Source organism: Rhinolophus hipposideros (assembly GCF_964194185.1).
Source record: "Rhinolophus hipposideros genome assembly, chromosome: 11".
NCBI classification, from domain to species: domain Eukaryota; kingdom Metazoa; phylum Chordata; class Mammalia; order Chiroptera; family Rhinolophidae; genus Rhinolophus; species Rhinolophus hipposideros.
In genome coordinates, this window is record NC_138057.1 from 56,600,230 (window position 1) to 56,618,013 (window position 17,784).

General features: G+C 40.9%; 1 protein-coding gene across 2 annotated transcripts in view; it reads left to right on the forward strand.

Annotated features, from left to right (window-relative positions):
- Positions 1-16,993: 16,993 nt before the first annotated feature.
- Positions 16,994-17,784, forward strand: part of PLPPR1 (phospholipid phosphatase related 1) — a 216,109-nt gene continuing 215,318 nt past the window's right edge. Inside the window, exon 1 of one of the 2 annotated variants that reach the window (XM_081067816.1) lies at positions 16,994-17,347. The gene's annotated coding sequence lies outside the window, so the exon portion shown is untranslated. The remainder of the gene's footprint in view (positions 17,348-17,784) is intronic. The other variant, XM_081067819.1, reaches the window with a different exon arrangement.

Below are 17,784 nucleotides of genomic sequence, written 5' to 3' on the forward strand. Positions count from 1 at the left end.
GTAGGTATCTTCCCTTTCCTTTATAAATGGAAAGACCAAGGTCACTAAGTTAGTAAGTGGCAGGACTCAGGATGTAACCCCAGTGTCTGATTCCAGAACCTAGAATGTAGAATTAGGCCCTATATTCTTTTCATGATACTGTTCAGAAAGTACTTTATATGTCATATCTCATTTTATTTTTCCACATGCCCATAAGTTGGCAATAATAAACGATATCATGCTGATGTTACAGACTGAGCATCTGTAGAACGAAGCCTAAGAGCCAGTCTAGGTAAGAGTCAATGGAATTTTACCCAAAGAAAAAGACGTCTGATCTGGAAAGCATGCCATTTTCGACTCCGTTTGCCTTGTTGTGGTGGGCTGAAAAAATACCCTCCCCTCAAAAAATTAATTCATTTCCTAATCCCTGGAACCTGTGAATGTTACCTTATTGGGCAAAAAAACAAATATTACCTTATGTGGTCAAAATATGTGATTCAGTTAAGGATATTGAGAGGCAAGTTTATCTCGGATTACCTGGGAGGTGAGGGGGGAATCCAAATGTAGTCATATGTATTCTTATAAACAGGAGAGGGAGATTTGAGACAGAATGTATTAGACACATACACACAGAGAGGGTAGTGTGAAGATGGATTAGACAGCCATGCGGCCACAACCTAAGGGACTGACAGTTACTAGGAACTGGAAGATACAAGGAATGGATTCTACCCTAGAGCTTCCAAAGGGAATGTGGCCCCTCTCACACTTGGATTTCTGACTTCTAGCTTAGAGAACTGTGAGAGAATAAATTCCTGTTGTTTTGATTCACAGAATTTGTGGTAACTAATGCACCTTGGCAAGTAGTATAGTCAATGGATACTTTTCATAAATCCCTGAATGAGGCTGGGAAGCAAAATAATATGGTGGGGGTATGTTTCTGAAATCATAAAAATAGTGGTTTAAGCCCAAACTTATGATCTTGGGTAACATATTTCATGCCTCTAAGTATATTTTCCTTATTTATAAAACTGGGAGGTTAATAATATCTACCAAATACAACTGTGTTTCCCCGAAACTAAGACCGCGTCTTATGTTAAGTTTTGTTCCAAAAGATGTTCAGGGGATGTCATCCTGAAAAATCATGCTAGGGCTTGTTTTCCAGTTAGCTCTTATTTTCAGGGAAACAAGGAATTGTTTGAGGAATTAAATGAGATACTGCAATAATAATGCAACGTAGTTAACACAACACTGTGTTAGTTAGCACATGGTAAACATTCAGTAAATGCTAACAATAAGAAAAAGAGTAAGAATGTAAGAGACGTGCTGAAAAATATCAACAGTAACAAAATTATTGGGCTATGTGTTATAGGCATAACAAAAAAGTTACAGGAAAAGGCAAGAAAAGAAAAAAATAATAAAGAATGACTTCTCTGAAACCTTCTTAGATGATTTTGAGTTTGCTAATTTAACATTTACCACGAATATAGATGAAAAAATCCTAAACAAAATACTAGTAAATTCAATCCAGAAATATTTTTTAAAAAGTAACACTATAAAATTGTGGTGCTTATTCCAATAATGCAAAGTTGGTTTTATATTTAATATCTGATTTGGGGTGATGGTTATGTGGGTATATACAATTATCAAAATTAATTGAACTAAACTCTTAATGTCTATGTGTTTTTATTTTAATTATACCTCAATAAAATGTAAAATAAAAAACAAATATTCACTGGGCTCAGCCTTTTAAAAATCTCACAGAAATATGATTCCTACTTTGCTATGCTTCTCCAAAAAAAAAAGTGTGCAGTATTTAAAAAAAACAGTGAAACACAGATTCTTTTTAATTTTATAATAGAATTTTAGTCTTTGCATATCTCACGGTAGTGTGAAGGGACCATTCAAAACAATGTATAAAAATAACAGTGAATGCTTTATTTCTCTTAGTTGTTGGAATTTTCATTTGCCAGTATTCCACTGTCAGCTCCACCGTGAGGGTAAACAGGATCATTGAAAGAGAGATTTCTGGGGACCCAGATCATGACACTAGACTAAGCTCAGGCATAGGCATGTATTTTTTACCCCAAACCATAGAACAATTAAAATATACATAAAAATAATACATCCATAGGATGCTAGCAAATAGGACAGGATAGTCCTAGAGATAATTAAATATTAAGAAAATATGGATGCAGATTGGTAAAGAAAACTGCAGACTTGAGTGCTTCTGGGAGTACTCCCAGTTTAGAAACAATGGGCAAAAGGAATCGAAGGGGTCCTGGGTGATTGGGGAACAGCACTAAGAGCTACCTAGCAGGTTGGTTCTTAGCCCAACACAACTTATGTTGAGCAAAAGAAGCAGATGTGTTTATCCACAGGATCAAGTGGGAAATGTGGATAGCTGGGCTGGAGAGACAGCATCATCCCAGTAGATAAAGAAACCCAGAAGAAATGTTATTGACATGCTGCATCCTGAGGCATAACCTTCCTCTTGATCATTATTATCACAAGAGGTAGGCATTATAAGCCAAAAAGTATCCATAGGTGAATGAATAAAGATGATCAGTTATGTAGAAAGCAGACAACCAAGAATCACCATATATTTGAGAAAGAAAAACAACAGTACCATCAAAGAAAGGCATGAAATTCAACCAAAAAAAAATAAAAAACACAACAAAAACAACTACTACCAAAGAAATAAGAATAATGGGAAAAATGCTTTTAAATATGTATAATTAGTATTTTCATAGAGATGCTTACAAGAACAGGAAATTATGAAAAGGACCCAATTAGAGGTCTTAAAAATCAGTAACATGGTTAAAATGTAAAGAGTAAAATCAATCAAAAAGTAAAAAAATCAATGAACTGACTAGAAGAATGGATTTAGTTAGAGTAAATTACAGACCTGAAAGAGCTGAGAAATTTTCTTAGAATTTATTATCAAAAGAAAAAAAGAAAGAATGAGAAAGTTAAGTAAAAGGGAAGTTTATATAGAATTTCTAATATGTACCTTAAAGAGAATTTCAGAATGAGACAATGTGGTTGAAATGGAACAAGCCATGGATTATTAAGTTTACTGAGAAATAGCTAAGTGGGCAGATGGGCATCATGGGACATACCTAATGCATATTGGAATTTCTTTACTAATGGATGGCATGAACCATGCGTCCTACAGTCAGTAGAAACTACTGTGTTTGGCCCTTTCTTTTAGTGCACATCGTGTAGAAGTAATAGTAGTAAACTACAAAATAATAAAATGTTAACCAAAGGTTTGTATCTATGAGAAAACTGATAAGCTCCCTCAATTTTCTGTGGTGTGATCTATGTTTCCTTTTTTGCTCAGGCAATCAGGAGGGATTGAGAAAAGTTTAAGACCCAGTTTCAGAAATTTTATTAATCCTTGTAGTTAATATATGTCCTTCCTCTATCTTCTCTGATATTGGTGTTCTCTTTCTATTTGCATTTTATTAACTTTTTTTTTTCTACAATAACTGTCCTTCACTGGAAGGTATCTCAACATGAATGTACCACATATAAATGTATAACAAAATAATATAAATGGTGGCATTATGGTATAAACTTTATAATAAGATTCAAGCAATTCCTTTTATTTATCCAGGTTACCCATTATATTCTATTGACCAAAATTCAATTTATTGGCTTACAGGTGTATTAAATTGCTGCCATAACAAAGTGCCACAAGCTGAGTGGCTTAAAACAACAGAAATTTATGGTATCACAATTCTGAGGCCAGAAATCTGAAATCAAAGAGCCAGTAGTGCCATGCTCCCTCTGAAGGCACGAGGGACGGATCTATTCCAGGTCTCTCTCCTAGCTGCCTTGGTTTGTGGCAGCATAACTCTAGACCTTACATAGTGTTCTCTGTGTGTGTGTCTCTGTGTCCAAATTTCCCCTTTGGATAAGAGCATCAGTCATGTTGTCTTAGAGGCCCACCCTACTCTGGTATGACCTCATCTTAACTAATTACATCTATGGTGACCCTATTTCCAAATAAAGCACATTCTGAGGTAGTGGGGGTTAGGACTTCTATATACAAATTTTGGGGAGGGACACAAGTCACATGATAGCAGTATCTTTCTGTCTATTCTCCAAGAGAAGCCTTCTACTAATACTATGTTAAATTGAAACCTGTAGCCCATAGAATGAAAAGCATAAAAAAAATTGGAAAGGGAAAAAATCTATTATTTCTCCCCAAATAATAACCTTGTCTTCTCATCGACAACTCTTAGGATTTTTAGCACAACTATCTGAAGAGAGACAACAAGACATGAGCACAGCATCAAATGTTGCCTGTTGGGCTAGTTTGTTTCCCTTTGATGAATACACATGACTGACTGGTGACCAGTAAGGAACTGTCTATCTTTTCATTTTTTGATTTGCAGACATTTACATGTGTTTCCCATTTTATGATAGCTCATCCATACACTAGTCATTCCAGAGACCAGCCCTGAAAGACTGACAGGCAGGATGAATAAAGGCACATTGAAATTGGCAGGTGGACAGGTTGACAAATTCAGAACTGCTCCCACGCAGCCTCCACCTATTCAACTGCAGCCCATTAGACCCCAGATGCATATCAGACTCCTTTGGAAAATGTCATTAACTGTTTGTTTCTCCGTTTTCACAAAGATCTTGCTCAGGCAGTGGGGAAGTAAAATATGTCAACTACGATAAAAAATGGTGATTGCCTCATTTTTCTGCTGAATTTCTCACTATAGAAAGGACTTCATTATTGGCAAAGAGCACTGCTACTGACGAGCTGCCCTGCTGCTCCTCACGCCCACCCAATGGAGAAGTATAATGAGAGAAGCTGCAGGAGGCAGTGGTGTAACTGAATTTTCCAAATCAGTCGCTCAGGCTAATCCCAATGAGTCTTTCCTCATTAGCAATGTGCAAAAGCATGGAGCCACCCACTGGAGATGACATTCGTGAGGGTCTAGCACTCCGAGTGTGTTAGGTGATCTGAAGTGTGTTAGAGGGAAAGCCTTTGCCTGCATGGGCTTAACATCAATAATAATAGTGATAATAATAAGAGCAACAGAATATACTATTTGCTAGACACTGTGCTGGGTGCCAAACATATTATCTTACTGAATCCTCTAGCTTACAAAGAAATCATTATTTTCCTCACTATTTTATAGACGAGGAAACTAAGCCTGGTAAATTGCACTTATTAAGGAGTCTGTGTTTCCGAGCATAATGCTTTTTCCATTCACCTATAGTACTCCTCTGTTGAGTTCATTGCATATGTTTCTGCTTATGTGATGAATCCATGAGATCGAGTCTTGTGTGTGCGCGCGCGTGTGTGCGCATGCTCGCTTCTATGTGCTTTCAGCTGCCCCCTCACCACCTCACTCACCTTACTGCCCCTTGCTTCACAAGAAATTGTACCCTATGATATCACTGCTCCTTTTTTATAGGTCCTACTGCACCTCATAATTTCCTGGTGACTGTAGCATAATCCGGTCATCCACACGCTCTAAGATGTGCCCTTGGGGAGCCGATGACCCTCATTACAGTAAGAAATCTCTGAAGAGTGGCAGCAAAGCTCTATGTTAGAAGATGCACACTGGCTGCCCAGGGGTTGAATCCTGCTCACAGATGCGATTTCTTGGCCAACACAGGGTTTCTTTGTAGGCATTTCCAGAAAAGTTTTATTCAACTTTAAGAAAATCAAAAATTCCATGCAATACCTCATTTGCAACTTCTCTAGAAAAAACAAAGAGCTGGAAACACTTTGCTGCTTTCCTGCATGGCAAGCATCAGCTGCGTCCTTTAGAAGGGCACACACTATCTGACCCACCCCAGACCCTCCCACCAAACCATGCACCTCCATCTATACCCAGCTTTCCTCAGTTTTCTCATTGCCTACCTGATAGGCTTTTTGAATTTGCTGATTCCTGCTTTATCTGAATCGTGATTAATGTCATCTGAGGCACTACTAGAAACGGATCTGTTGAAATCTAATTAGCCAAGACTGCCTTTTCCATTCATAGAGGGGAGTGAAGCTGTGAATGACTTTTGTTTGGTAGTTGGTGGTGATGTTGACTGCTTCTGTCGCCTACAACCAGCAAAACTCTATGTTGCTAAGTAGTTAGGGGAGAGTCCATGTAACCTTTCCCTACAGCCTTTTCACCCCTTATCTTCCTGAGGGTGCATAAGGCAGAATTTTGTGGGATTGTGGGCCTCTCTAAGGATGCCCAGGAAGTGTGATTGCTGCTTCAGAACTCTGAGGGCATCACTGAAATAGACTCGGGTCCTATATATTGTTCCCACCCAGATGCAAAACATCTAGCACATGTCATGTCAATCCTTCCCCCCAAACTGAGGAGATTGATGTGACATGGAGAGAATTAGGATTTATCAATTTATCCTGGCAACATTTCATTGCAGTATTCAGAGCTACAAATAGCTCACTTGTATTTCAAATGAACAAGTATTAATTGAGCACCTTCTTTGTACAAAGAACCATGCTGTGCAGAGTGGCTCATCACACTCCATGTTTGTAGAGCACTGATACACATGCTCTTATCCATATATTCATCCAGTTAGGTAGATTTTTATTGTTGCTGTTTCACAGATGATGACCCTGACGCTGAGGGCCTTACCCAATACCAGTGTGAGAAATAAGTAAAGAGCACACCCAGGATTTGAACTCAAGGTTTTGGGCTCTTTTTCAATGTAGTCTTTAGAGATTATAATGTTATCTTAGTTCATACCAATCTAGAGAAAATGGTCTCATTGAAAAACAAACAGCATTCCTCTGGCTTCTTTCAGTTTCTATGGTGTATCAAATGGGGTCACAAGGAGAGATAAAGAGATTCTCTCCTCCACTACATAGAGACAACCATTTTTCTATTTAATTTTGCCTGCAAGCAAGGGAAAACATTATACTGGAAGAGGGAGCCTCAGCATGGCAACTGCTCCTGATGTCCACCATTATTGGCACAGACGCTGATCTTTGTGACAAAACCAATACACTGAGCCAGCATTGCAGGTGCCACTAAGGTCCAACTGCCCCTAATACTGCTGACACTCACTAATGTAGGCATGAAGTAGTCCAGCAGCCCCTGGACGTGTGGGGAAACTGGCACGACTGACGTGCCAAAGCAGGGCTATGTTCCCTGGTGCTCTGCACAGGGCTAAAAGTGATTTGGTTCAGTGGATGTGGTGATGGGATGCCCCAGAGCTAAGAGTTTTTTCGTTTTAGATCTAGTAAGTAGAGGCAGCAAACAGTGGCGAGTCCTTCTGCTTCTGTGATCAGGCCGGCACAATCCACATTTCATTTTGAATCAGGAGGCAGTCTTATGGATGAGCAGAAAAAGAAAGCAACATGTTTTCCTGAGATGAGACAACGCTTAAGAACCCAGCATTTACTGCCACATTTTATGCCCTGATTCTGGTAGGGAAGCACAGCTATTCATATGCCATTTATTCATTTAACAAACATAAGCTAAGTGCCTATTATATACCAGGTAAAAGACATAACTCCTGCGTACAATTTGTTCTGAGCTTATAAAGGGAATCGCAAATATGAATGTGTAATTGCAATATAGTAGGAGAAGTGCTAGGCTGGAGATAAACTCAGGGTGCTGTGAGAACAGAGAGGAGGGGGTACTTCCTTCCCTTCCTCCCTCCCACTTTGGGGGATTCAGAGAAGGCTCTCTGAATGAGGTGGTGTCTGAGCTGACACTGGAAGAACAAATAAGACTTAGGTCGATATGATGGGAAACTCAGAACAACATGTAGGTGGTACCAGGGAGAGAAACTTTAACACACTTAGAATGGTGGGGAGGTGACAAGATTTGGGCAGAAAGATAAGATTGAAAGATAAGATTTTAGGGTGCTACATACATATGAAGTTTTTGTCAAGATCATGAAGAATCTTGAGAATCAGCCTGGGGAAAGCCTTTCATTGAAGAGTGACTAGTCAGTCAGTGACATGGTCAGATTATACTTTAGATCACTTCTGGATACAGAATAAAAGATGGATGTGGGGAAGAGAACAAACAAGAACATTCTTCTTTCTCTGGAAAGTTGATGTGTATGAACTGAACAACTTTGGGAGCTTTGTGGAAGAAGGGAACACCTACCAAGCCAATCAGATCAGCCTGGCAGTCAGAGGGGTGACAGCTGTTCCAGCACTTTCCCTGACTAACCCTGTGGTGCAGGAGCCTCTGGGATGGGAGGCAGCTTCAGCCTGCCTAAGTGCCAACGGATACCTGTCCAACCACACAAAGCTGTTAATAGCTCATGGACCCACCAGGTCCGGTAGGATCCAGGAGTTTCCAACTCTGCTGTCATCTTCAGGAGCCTAGAGAAGCTGACAGGAAGGAGAACTGAGACCAATCTTTGCTGGATATTGACGGCAGTAGTGGTTATAGCGTAGGGCTGGGCCTCAGGCCAAATGAGTTGGCAGGGCCTGGCTGGCCTCTGCCTTGCCCCCCTCAGCTCCATCTGTCTAACGGTAGGTGTCAGCCTTGAAAAGTGCCAGCCTCCAAATCTGGCGATTCAGAAAAGGGGAAGAGGACACGCAAGCTGTATGCTATGGGTGGAAGACGGCCTCCAATGTTCAGGCCTAGAAATCAGTCATGCTGTGTGATTCTTTAACATTGTTCCCATCCTTTGCTTGCTTTCCCTTTTGTTTGCCATTATTATTCTTAAAGAGATGCCAAAATTTGTATGTCGTAAAGACATTTTCAATGGGGTCAGGGAATGAAAACCTAATTCAAAATGCCTTCAGCAAAACTGAATTAATTTCTCAAGTAAATGAAAAGTCCAATGATACTTTAAGGCGTGGCTAGGGTTATGGGAACAAAACTATGTTGAGGCTTCTCTCCTTCCAGCATTTTAAATGATTAGAATCCCAGCAAATGGAGTCATTTTCTTTCCTGTTAGCAAAAGTCCTGGATTTTAATCTAATTTTCCTGGTCTGGATCATTTGCCATCTCTGAGACACCACAGTGGCTAGAGCAATGGGAGATTCTAAATAACTCGGCTGGGGTTCTATGCACATGCTTGGAGGTGGGAGGGTTTTTTCATCCCCAAATCACATGAGTTGGTAGTTGGAGAATGGTGGTTTCTTGGAGGAAATATGAATACCATTACTGTAAGCCAAAACAACAGATACCCAGCCTTATTGAATCTTTGGCTTACCAAGGTATACAGACTAACGGTGACTAATTCTGATAAAGATTATCTGCTGATGATAATAATGATGATATTAATTATCACTGGTATTTTATGAAAGATTTGTATGGTTTGGTATATAGTTCAATAATTTTCCTGAGTTTTCCTAATCAGAAGAATGGTTTAGGCACTTTGTTGGGTTAATGTATTATATACCAATTATAAGGGCTATAGGATGATGCAGGGATTAGGAAACATACTCTTAACAACTTTTATTGAATGACTATATGTTATAATTCATGTCTACATCCAAATTATATAGTTAAAATAAATTTTTCATGTGATTGTACTGTACTTTTCCAGTAACACCATAAGATTGTTTTATCTAAGTCCTCAGGGCACTTCCTTTATACTTTTCATGGAATTATTTCAGCCCGTACATTTGTAAACTAAAAATAACACAAATGCAGAGTGAGAATATTAAGAATAATTTCCTCAGAGTAGTATCTGGAATTTTTTTACCTTAAATTCACTGATTACATTTAATACATGTTGGTTAAACAAAAGAATGAATGACTATCTTACCTGGTATGTTACTCAGGAATACACCCAGGATGACATACCCAGATATATATCCAGAAGTGGAATTGCTGGATTATACAATCATTCTATTTTTAATTTTTTGAGGAACTGCCATACTGTTTTCTACAGTGGCTGTACCATTTTACCTTCCTACCAGTAATATACAAGGGTTCCAATTTCTCAACATGCTTGCCAACAATTGTTATGTTCTTTTTTTTTCTTTCTGATAATAGTCATCCTAATGGGTATGAAGTGATAACTCGTATTTTTTATTTTCCATGAAAATTACACATTATTATCTATTACTTCTTATAACTATTGTCATTGTGGTTTTGATTTGCATTGCCTTAATGATTAATGATTTTGAGTATCTTTCCTTGTACGTATTGGCACATGAAATATTGGCACATTAGATATTGTACATCTTCTTTGGAGAAATGTCTATTGCAGTTCTCTGTCCATTATTAAATTGGGTAGTTTTGCTGCTGTTGTTGAATTGTAGGACCTCTTTATATATCAAATATTAATTCCTTTCCAGAGATATAATTTTTAAATATTCTCTCCTATTCATGGGTTGCCTTTTTATTTGGTTGCTAGTGTCCTTACATGAATAGAAAATTTTAATTTTAATGAAATACAATTTATCTATTTTTTTCTTCTGTTTCTTGTGATTTTTGTGGCACATCCAAGAAATTATTGCCAAATCCAATGTCATGAAGACTTCCCTCTGTTTTCTTTTAAGAGTTTTATAGTTTTAGATCTTATGTTTAGGTCTTTGATTGATTTTTGTGTTTATTTTGTATACAGTTTATGTAAGAGTCCATTTTCATTGTTTTTTTTATGTAACTATCCAATTTCCCAACACCATTTGTTGAACAGACTTCCCTTCCCCATTGAGTGATCTTAGCACCCTTGTTGAAAATCATTTGACCATATATGCAAGGGTTTTATTTCTGCACTCTATGTATTATTCCACTGGTCTATACATCTGTCTTTATGCCGGTACCACACTGTTTTGATTATTGTAGCTTTGTAGTAAGTTCTGAAAACAGGAAGTGTGAGGCTTCCAATTTCATTCTTTTCTAAGATTGTTTTTGGTGATTTGGTGTCCCTTGAGATTTCATGTGAATTTTAGGATAAGTTTTCCTATTTCTGCAAGAAACATGATTGAGATTTTGATAGTGTTATAGTCTGTATTGTGCCTCACCCAAAAAATTCGTATGTGGAAATCCTGACCTTTAGAATGTGACTGTATATGGAAATATGATCTTAATGAAGTAGTTAAGTTAAAATGTGATCATTAGTGTGGGTCTTGATTCAATATGACTGTGTCCTTAAAAGAAGAGAACATTTAGATATAGCCATGTATAGAGAGAAGGCAATGTGAAGACATAAGGAGATGATGGTCATCTACAAGCTGAGGTGAAAGACCTCAGAAGAAACCAACTCTGCCAACACCTTGATCTTGGACTTCTAGCCTCCGGAACTGTGAGAAAATGAATTTCTGTTGTTTGAGCCACCCAGCCTGAGGTACTTTTTATGGCAGCCCAACAGACTAATACAGATAGGGATTGCACTGAATCTGTAGATTGCTTTGGGGAAGTAAAATTTTTAGATAGGCTTAATTTTATAACTTTGGATTAAATGTGTAAAAATGCTTAGCCAGCAGCTAAATTTGTGTGAGTTCAATTCAGTAGAGGTATATACTAGGACCTACATAAGAATGTATTCTTTATTGGGGTTGAGTTTATTTATCTTTGGAGAGGCAATTATCTTAAAGTGCTAGCCTTAATTAGAATATATTTACCTGCCCTACTTTAACAGACAGGAATATTGTGCTCACACTATGATTTTTTTCCATTTGCTTTAAAAATATTCCTCTCGTTAAACTTCTACACTGTACAAGTTAGTTTTAGGCTAAAAATAGAATAGTTGCTGTTGCTGCCACTGTTCCATGTGGAAAATATAGCCAACTGCTTTGCAGAAAAGAAAAAAATAACTTTCTGAGTATATTCTTAAGATAGTGTGAAAGCCATGCTGACAAGAAGCCCCTCAACTGACAATGAACTAAGATTTCCTGTACCACTTTCATGGTTTTTATTATTTTCCTATAGGAAGGACAGAAAGCAGGATTCTTCAGGTTCCTTCTACCTAACACATTGCTGGTTGCAGAGGTGAAGGGCAGAAAGTGAAGGATTTGACTCAGGGTTGGCAAACTATAGCTTGTGGGCCAAATCCAGCCCACCACCTGTTTTTGTAAAGAAAAGAAAGAAGGAAGGAAGGAAAGAAGGAAGGAAGGAAGGAAGGAAGGAAGGAAGGAAGGAAGGAAGGAAGGAAGGAAGGAAGGAAGGAAAGAAGGAAGGAAGGAAGGAAAGAAGAAAGGAAAGAAAAAAATTGGAACATAGCCATTCTCACACTTTTATGCATTGTTTGTGGCTGCAGAGTTGAGTAGTTGTGACAGAACCGCATGGTCTACAAAGCCTAAAATATATATCATCTATTTCTTTATAGAATAAGGTTGTTGATCCCTGGTCTAGACTATTAATAAGTGATGATTGAGTAATTTATTCAGGCCTCTCATTAGGAAGATGAGAAAAACGAAAACACTAATATCTTTGGGAGTGAAGTGTTCCATGTTAGCAGCATGGGACCGACAGAAGAAGAGAGATGGATGGGCTCTGGCAGACCAGCCTCTCCTAGATTGGGTGGGGTCAGCAGGCAAGAATTGTCAGCAGTGGAATGTCTACAACATGTAAAGTCCAAGGGAAGTTGAGTCATGATTCTAACAATTCCTGGTGAAGTTTCCAAGAGGAGATGGCAAGGATGATACTAGGGCTAGAACCAAACAGTGGGGTATTCAATAATGGGTGTCTAGGTCCCAGTTGTGGGGCTGTGGAGACAGGGTAAGAGTTGCAGCAACAAATATGTGTGGCTCCTGGAGGCTGGGAAACAGATGGTAGTAACCCAGAATACAAATCATGGTACATGGGGGAACCCAGAAATCAGAGCAGATCAAGTAAAAACAAGCATAAATCCACAGTGGGTGAGATGAGTCTATAGTTAAAAAAAAAAAAGATTCTTTAAATCTGTATCAGTTAAGATTCCAGCAAGAAACAAAGGGCACCCTCAAATTAAGATCATCTGAGGAGAGTGCCATGGCTGGTCCATGTGATTGATAGAACATGACAGGACCAATTTTTTACTGGTCCCTTTCACTCAAGACAGTAATAAAAGAAATGCTGGGGGTGGGATCCTGGGGGTGGTCCTTTTCACTTTTTGGATTATCCCTTTTGAAGAGAAAAACCACTATTGACTCAACTGTTTCATCCTACTTAGGGGAAAAGTTAAATAAATTAGAACATTATTCTGGCTGGATTAAGTTGGCCAGCAAGAAGCTATCCTTGAATAGTAATGCATTTTGATCCAAAATGCATTCTCTTTCTGAACCAGAAAAATTAGAATGTGCTTGATATATATGTTTCCAAGGGGATAAAAGCTATCTGCAGAACCTGCTTTGCCTTTCTCATCCAACTTCCATTTTTAGATAATCACACACAAAAAAACTTTAAAAAATAGTGTCTATTGAATTCATCATCTATGAGGAGTACCAAGGTCATTGTACTTAGGAGTCTTTTTCTGTCAACATGTTACCAGCAGAAATTTATTTTGGGCTATACATTTATTCATTCACTATTTAAACATGTACTGAATGTTTACTACTTGTTTATTTTCATGAGGTACCTGGAGCATAAATAAAAAAGAAATGAACTTCCACCCTCGAATGGCTCACATCTGACCAAGGTGGGGGCAAGTCAGACACAAAAAGAAGACTTGATGAGTTAACAATGACAATAAGAATACATGGAAAGGGTTATAAGGATAGTAATAGTTTCTGATGTTCATGGAAACATATTGATTTTTATAATAATAAATCACAAATTCGGCCCTTACAGTCACGACTTGACATTTTTACTGAACCACAAAATATTGATATATGTATATATATGAAATTTATACAATTCAAATGCAAATGGTATGCTTCATAATTATTAGATTATATTCTAAGCAGAACTTATGTGTATACTGCCATCACCGTAGAGTCGTTATATTGTTTCAGTAATACATAACCTGATGGAATTCCTTTTGTACACTTTTCTAAGTACTAAGGCATTGCTGTAACAGCCATAACTTTGGAGACTTTTATGTTCAAACACTATGTCTATATTACTGGGTTTTATTAATTCTGGGTGTTGTTTTTTTCTTATCGATACTCTGTCTTGAACATCAAAAATTCTGGGTTATTTTGCTAGCATAGTTGGTGAGGCCATTAGACATGTTTGTTTGTTGTTGGAGAGAGGTGCCAAGTTTAGGGATTGTCCACTAGATAGGGGGATGAATGCTACATCCGAAATCTGAATTTTAGCAGCATTGAAAATATCTGCAGCCACTGAAAGTCTTACCATTAATTTCTCTCAAAATCATCTGCAGATGTGTGCATATTAATTGGCTTTGGGCATTCTGTTACCTAGGAGAAGTAACACATTAGATAGCTGAAATTAGAAGGAAGGGGAAAAAAAGGTGAAAATACAAAGTTTGGTGAGTCAGTGTAGGTGGAGTATTATCTCAGGAGATCCTGACTACCCGATGGGAGGGGTCCTTACTCTCTGTGAGATGTGTGTAGTGAAAAGTGCTTGAAGTATATTACTGAAAAACCATGCTGTCTCACACTTATGTCTGGATCTGAATGTGGAGGGTGAAAGTTGAGGTTATTCACCATTCACACTGCCACACATTTTTTTAGCATGCTTTTCATTTCAAGGATTTGAATACATCATTGATCAGGATGATTGTGTGAGGAGGCAATGGAGGAAGCCAGCAGGAAAATTGGAAGGCATTTGACTTCCGTCTGTTTCATTTAAGCTTAGGGGGGGTTAATCTCAGCCTTTAGAAAACAACATTTAAAAAAAGTGATAATAATGATGAAAATGTTAATAACCAAAATAACAGCTACAGGTTATTGAGAGCTTGCTATGTGTTAGGCACTGTGTTTTATGTACATCATCTCATTTAATGTCCCTCGTGCTTTCCCTACTCTCCCCCAAACAGTAACAATCTCTTCCAGAACTGCTCCCATAGCAGCACCGTAAAGGGACTCCACTTTATTTGCAACTCAGATTTATAGTCTCCTTCACCCTTGACCTTGTTGGAGCTTTGATATGGTGAACAGGGTGTCCCTTTTTTCCTCACCCAAGGCCAGGCTAAGACAAAGGAGAGTGTGTTTCTTGGACAGACAGTTCTGGACACTGCCCATTGTAGGAGGAAGTGCCCCAGTACCATCTCTGCTGACAGAAATACAAAGTTGAGACATGTAGCTACCCCAGCCCCACCTCCCTGTTCCAGGACTCATCCACTTCTTGGATTCAGAGCCCTAACTCACCTCCTGTGCCCCAGCAGGAAGAATGGCTTTCCTTCCTTAAGGCCCTGCTAATGCTAACACCCTGAAATCCCAGGAAACCCTATTCACTCTTCTGAGGATAATGTGGTAACAAGGCAGATGTTTTGGATGCCTTCCAAGAAGCCTGGTGCCAAAAGGAAGGCCTTTCTTAGGCATAGAAGTAGGAGCCCCAAATATTGTGAGTGGTTCACTACAGAAACTTTGATGCTTTTCAGGAGAACCTGATCTCCCCTACCTGGTGGATAGAGACTCAGACTCACTGTTCTTTAAGCAAAGAGATGCTGCAATTCTACTCCTTTCAATGAGCTACCAAAAGAAGGGAACCAGCCTCTAACACTCAGGGCACTTTCACTTTTTAAGAACTTTTCCTTTCTCTTAGTTTTTTTTTTCCTTCCTTCATTCCTCCCTCCCTCTCTTGCTCTCCCTTGGTCTTTTCTCCTAAACTTTTGCTTTTGTTGGTGGTATTTAGATATACTATTTTCTCTACTCTGGGTGTGCTCTCGGATTTGATCTAATTGTCCTGCTGTTCAAGTGTCACTCAGCATTATTATTAGGAAGATGAATGGGATGGGGGTCAGAGTTCAGCAAGAAGGCATCTGCTCACTTGCACTGCATGGAAGTGCTGGGAGGTGATCTTTAATGAAAGCTTGGAAGAGATTTGCATAGAGTAGGATGTTTTCTATCTCTCCAAAACTGGGTGACCAAAAGGTAGTCCTTTTCTAAAGGGAAAAAAAACTGAATAAACAGGAAGTTTTAGGCATACCTTTACAGGGAGTTCCCTGCTTGGGATATATTTTGTAGGAGAGAAAGTGGGGGAAAGAGGTGGTGATTGAACAGGGAGGAGGTTGAAAATGGAAACTCTTCAATGGGTCCTAACTACTTGCCTGTTTTGCTCATAGAACAATCTCACCAAAGAAGAGTTTCCACTCCACTCGCTAAGCCTCTCACCCAGCGTCTCCCCTGGCCTCAGGTTACCAAGCCATAGCAGGCTCAGGTTCTCTTACTGGACTCTCCTCATGTTGACAGTTCTTCCACTTTACCAAGTAGCCAGAATCCCCACTTAGGAAGAATTGCCTTGACATTCGAGTTAATGGGGACAATGGATCTATTGTTCTTATGGCCTTGTTGAATAGGGCAAATGTCCCCTCCATCTAACCCTGTCACCAAAGGAGGCTGAGTATGGAGCCCTCTGAGACTCACCTTCCTTCCACTTCTGCTTTGTTCTCTGGAACAGGGTTTTTGTGTGACCCTCCCCTCGCACCTACCATCAAACCTGTTTTGGGACCCAAGCGGACAGTTGCCTTTTTCTGCCCTTCACAGAGTGGAAGTTGGGAGGGGAAGAAAGAAGCACAGATGAGGAAACTCATTTTCCTTCAGTCGAGACCTGCTGCCTGTGGTTCCTCCTGGACCTCTGGGGAGAAGCACCAGTCCCCCGCGTGCAGAGGCGGGAGAGCGGCGCACTGGAACCCCGGAGGTAGCACTAAAAATACACGGAGAGGAAAGCCTAGCCTAACGAGGACTCCAGGCTGAAGCTGTCCCCTAGGATGGGTCGGGATCCCGGCGCTGCTGGCTTCCCGCACAGCGGGCGTCAGGGAGTCCTCGGGAAGGGCGCACCTTTGCTGTCGGGTTTCCCAGCTGTCTCCCGGGAACCCCGCGGAGCCTTTGCTGCTCGGGTGGGCGCAGTCCTGCTCGCCTTCACCCTCAGCTCGCGCTCCTCCCTCTGCCCGAGCTCGAGTGAGCGCTCAATGTTTCTCTCTGAGCATGCGCAGCCCGTTGCCCTCCCAGCCTCTCCCGCCCCCCCCCCCGCCCCCTCCCCTCCAGTCTTTTGCTCCTTCCTTTCATTAAACAAACAGGAGATCCTGAAACCGGGACCCTGTGCAATCCGCAGCGAGAGGAGGAGGCGGAGGCCGAGCGCGGGATGGGCGCCGAGGGGGATCTGTGATCTCGCTCACCCCCGCCCCACGCACGCGCGCACACTCACACACATACTCGCGCGCGCACACACACGCACAAACACACACTCGTCCACGCCCGCGCCGCGCGCTGGCGGGCTTGCTCTCCCACGCAGGCGGAATGCAGCAGAGTCCGGGGAGCGTGTCTCCGGCTGCTGCCTGAATGCACCTCGCTCCCAGGAGCGGGACGGCCCAGTAGGGCGCACGGGAGGACGCTCCGCCACCAGAGGTGAGTGGGGCGCCTGCAGCCGCGGGCCACTCCAGGACGCCCGGGCGGAAGGGGCCAGGTTCCCAGCGGGACGCGGCGGCTCAGGTGGCCCCAACCCGGCTTGTTGGTTTCAAGGTGCAGATGAAGGCGGCGCGAGGGCTGTGCAGGGAAAGAGGGAGATTCCAGGGAGGGTAGCCTCCTGCAAGGTGTCAGACTGACCCAGCAGAAAGCGACACCGTCCCTGCTTGTAAACTTTCCTCCCCTGTCATTTGGGAAACGTGGAAACAAAGGGGGCGTGGAGGCTCCCTCCGTCCGGTTCCACCCTCCTGGCTGCATTCCGGGCTGCGACGGGAGCCGGCGTGCGGGCGGGGGCGCCCTGCAGGTAGCTGGTGCCAAGTACTCCCGCCCTGGCGGGGGTTGGGATTTCTCACCCCTAGCTGTAAGCGTGGCCTTTGATT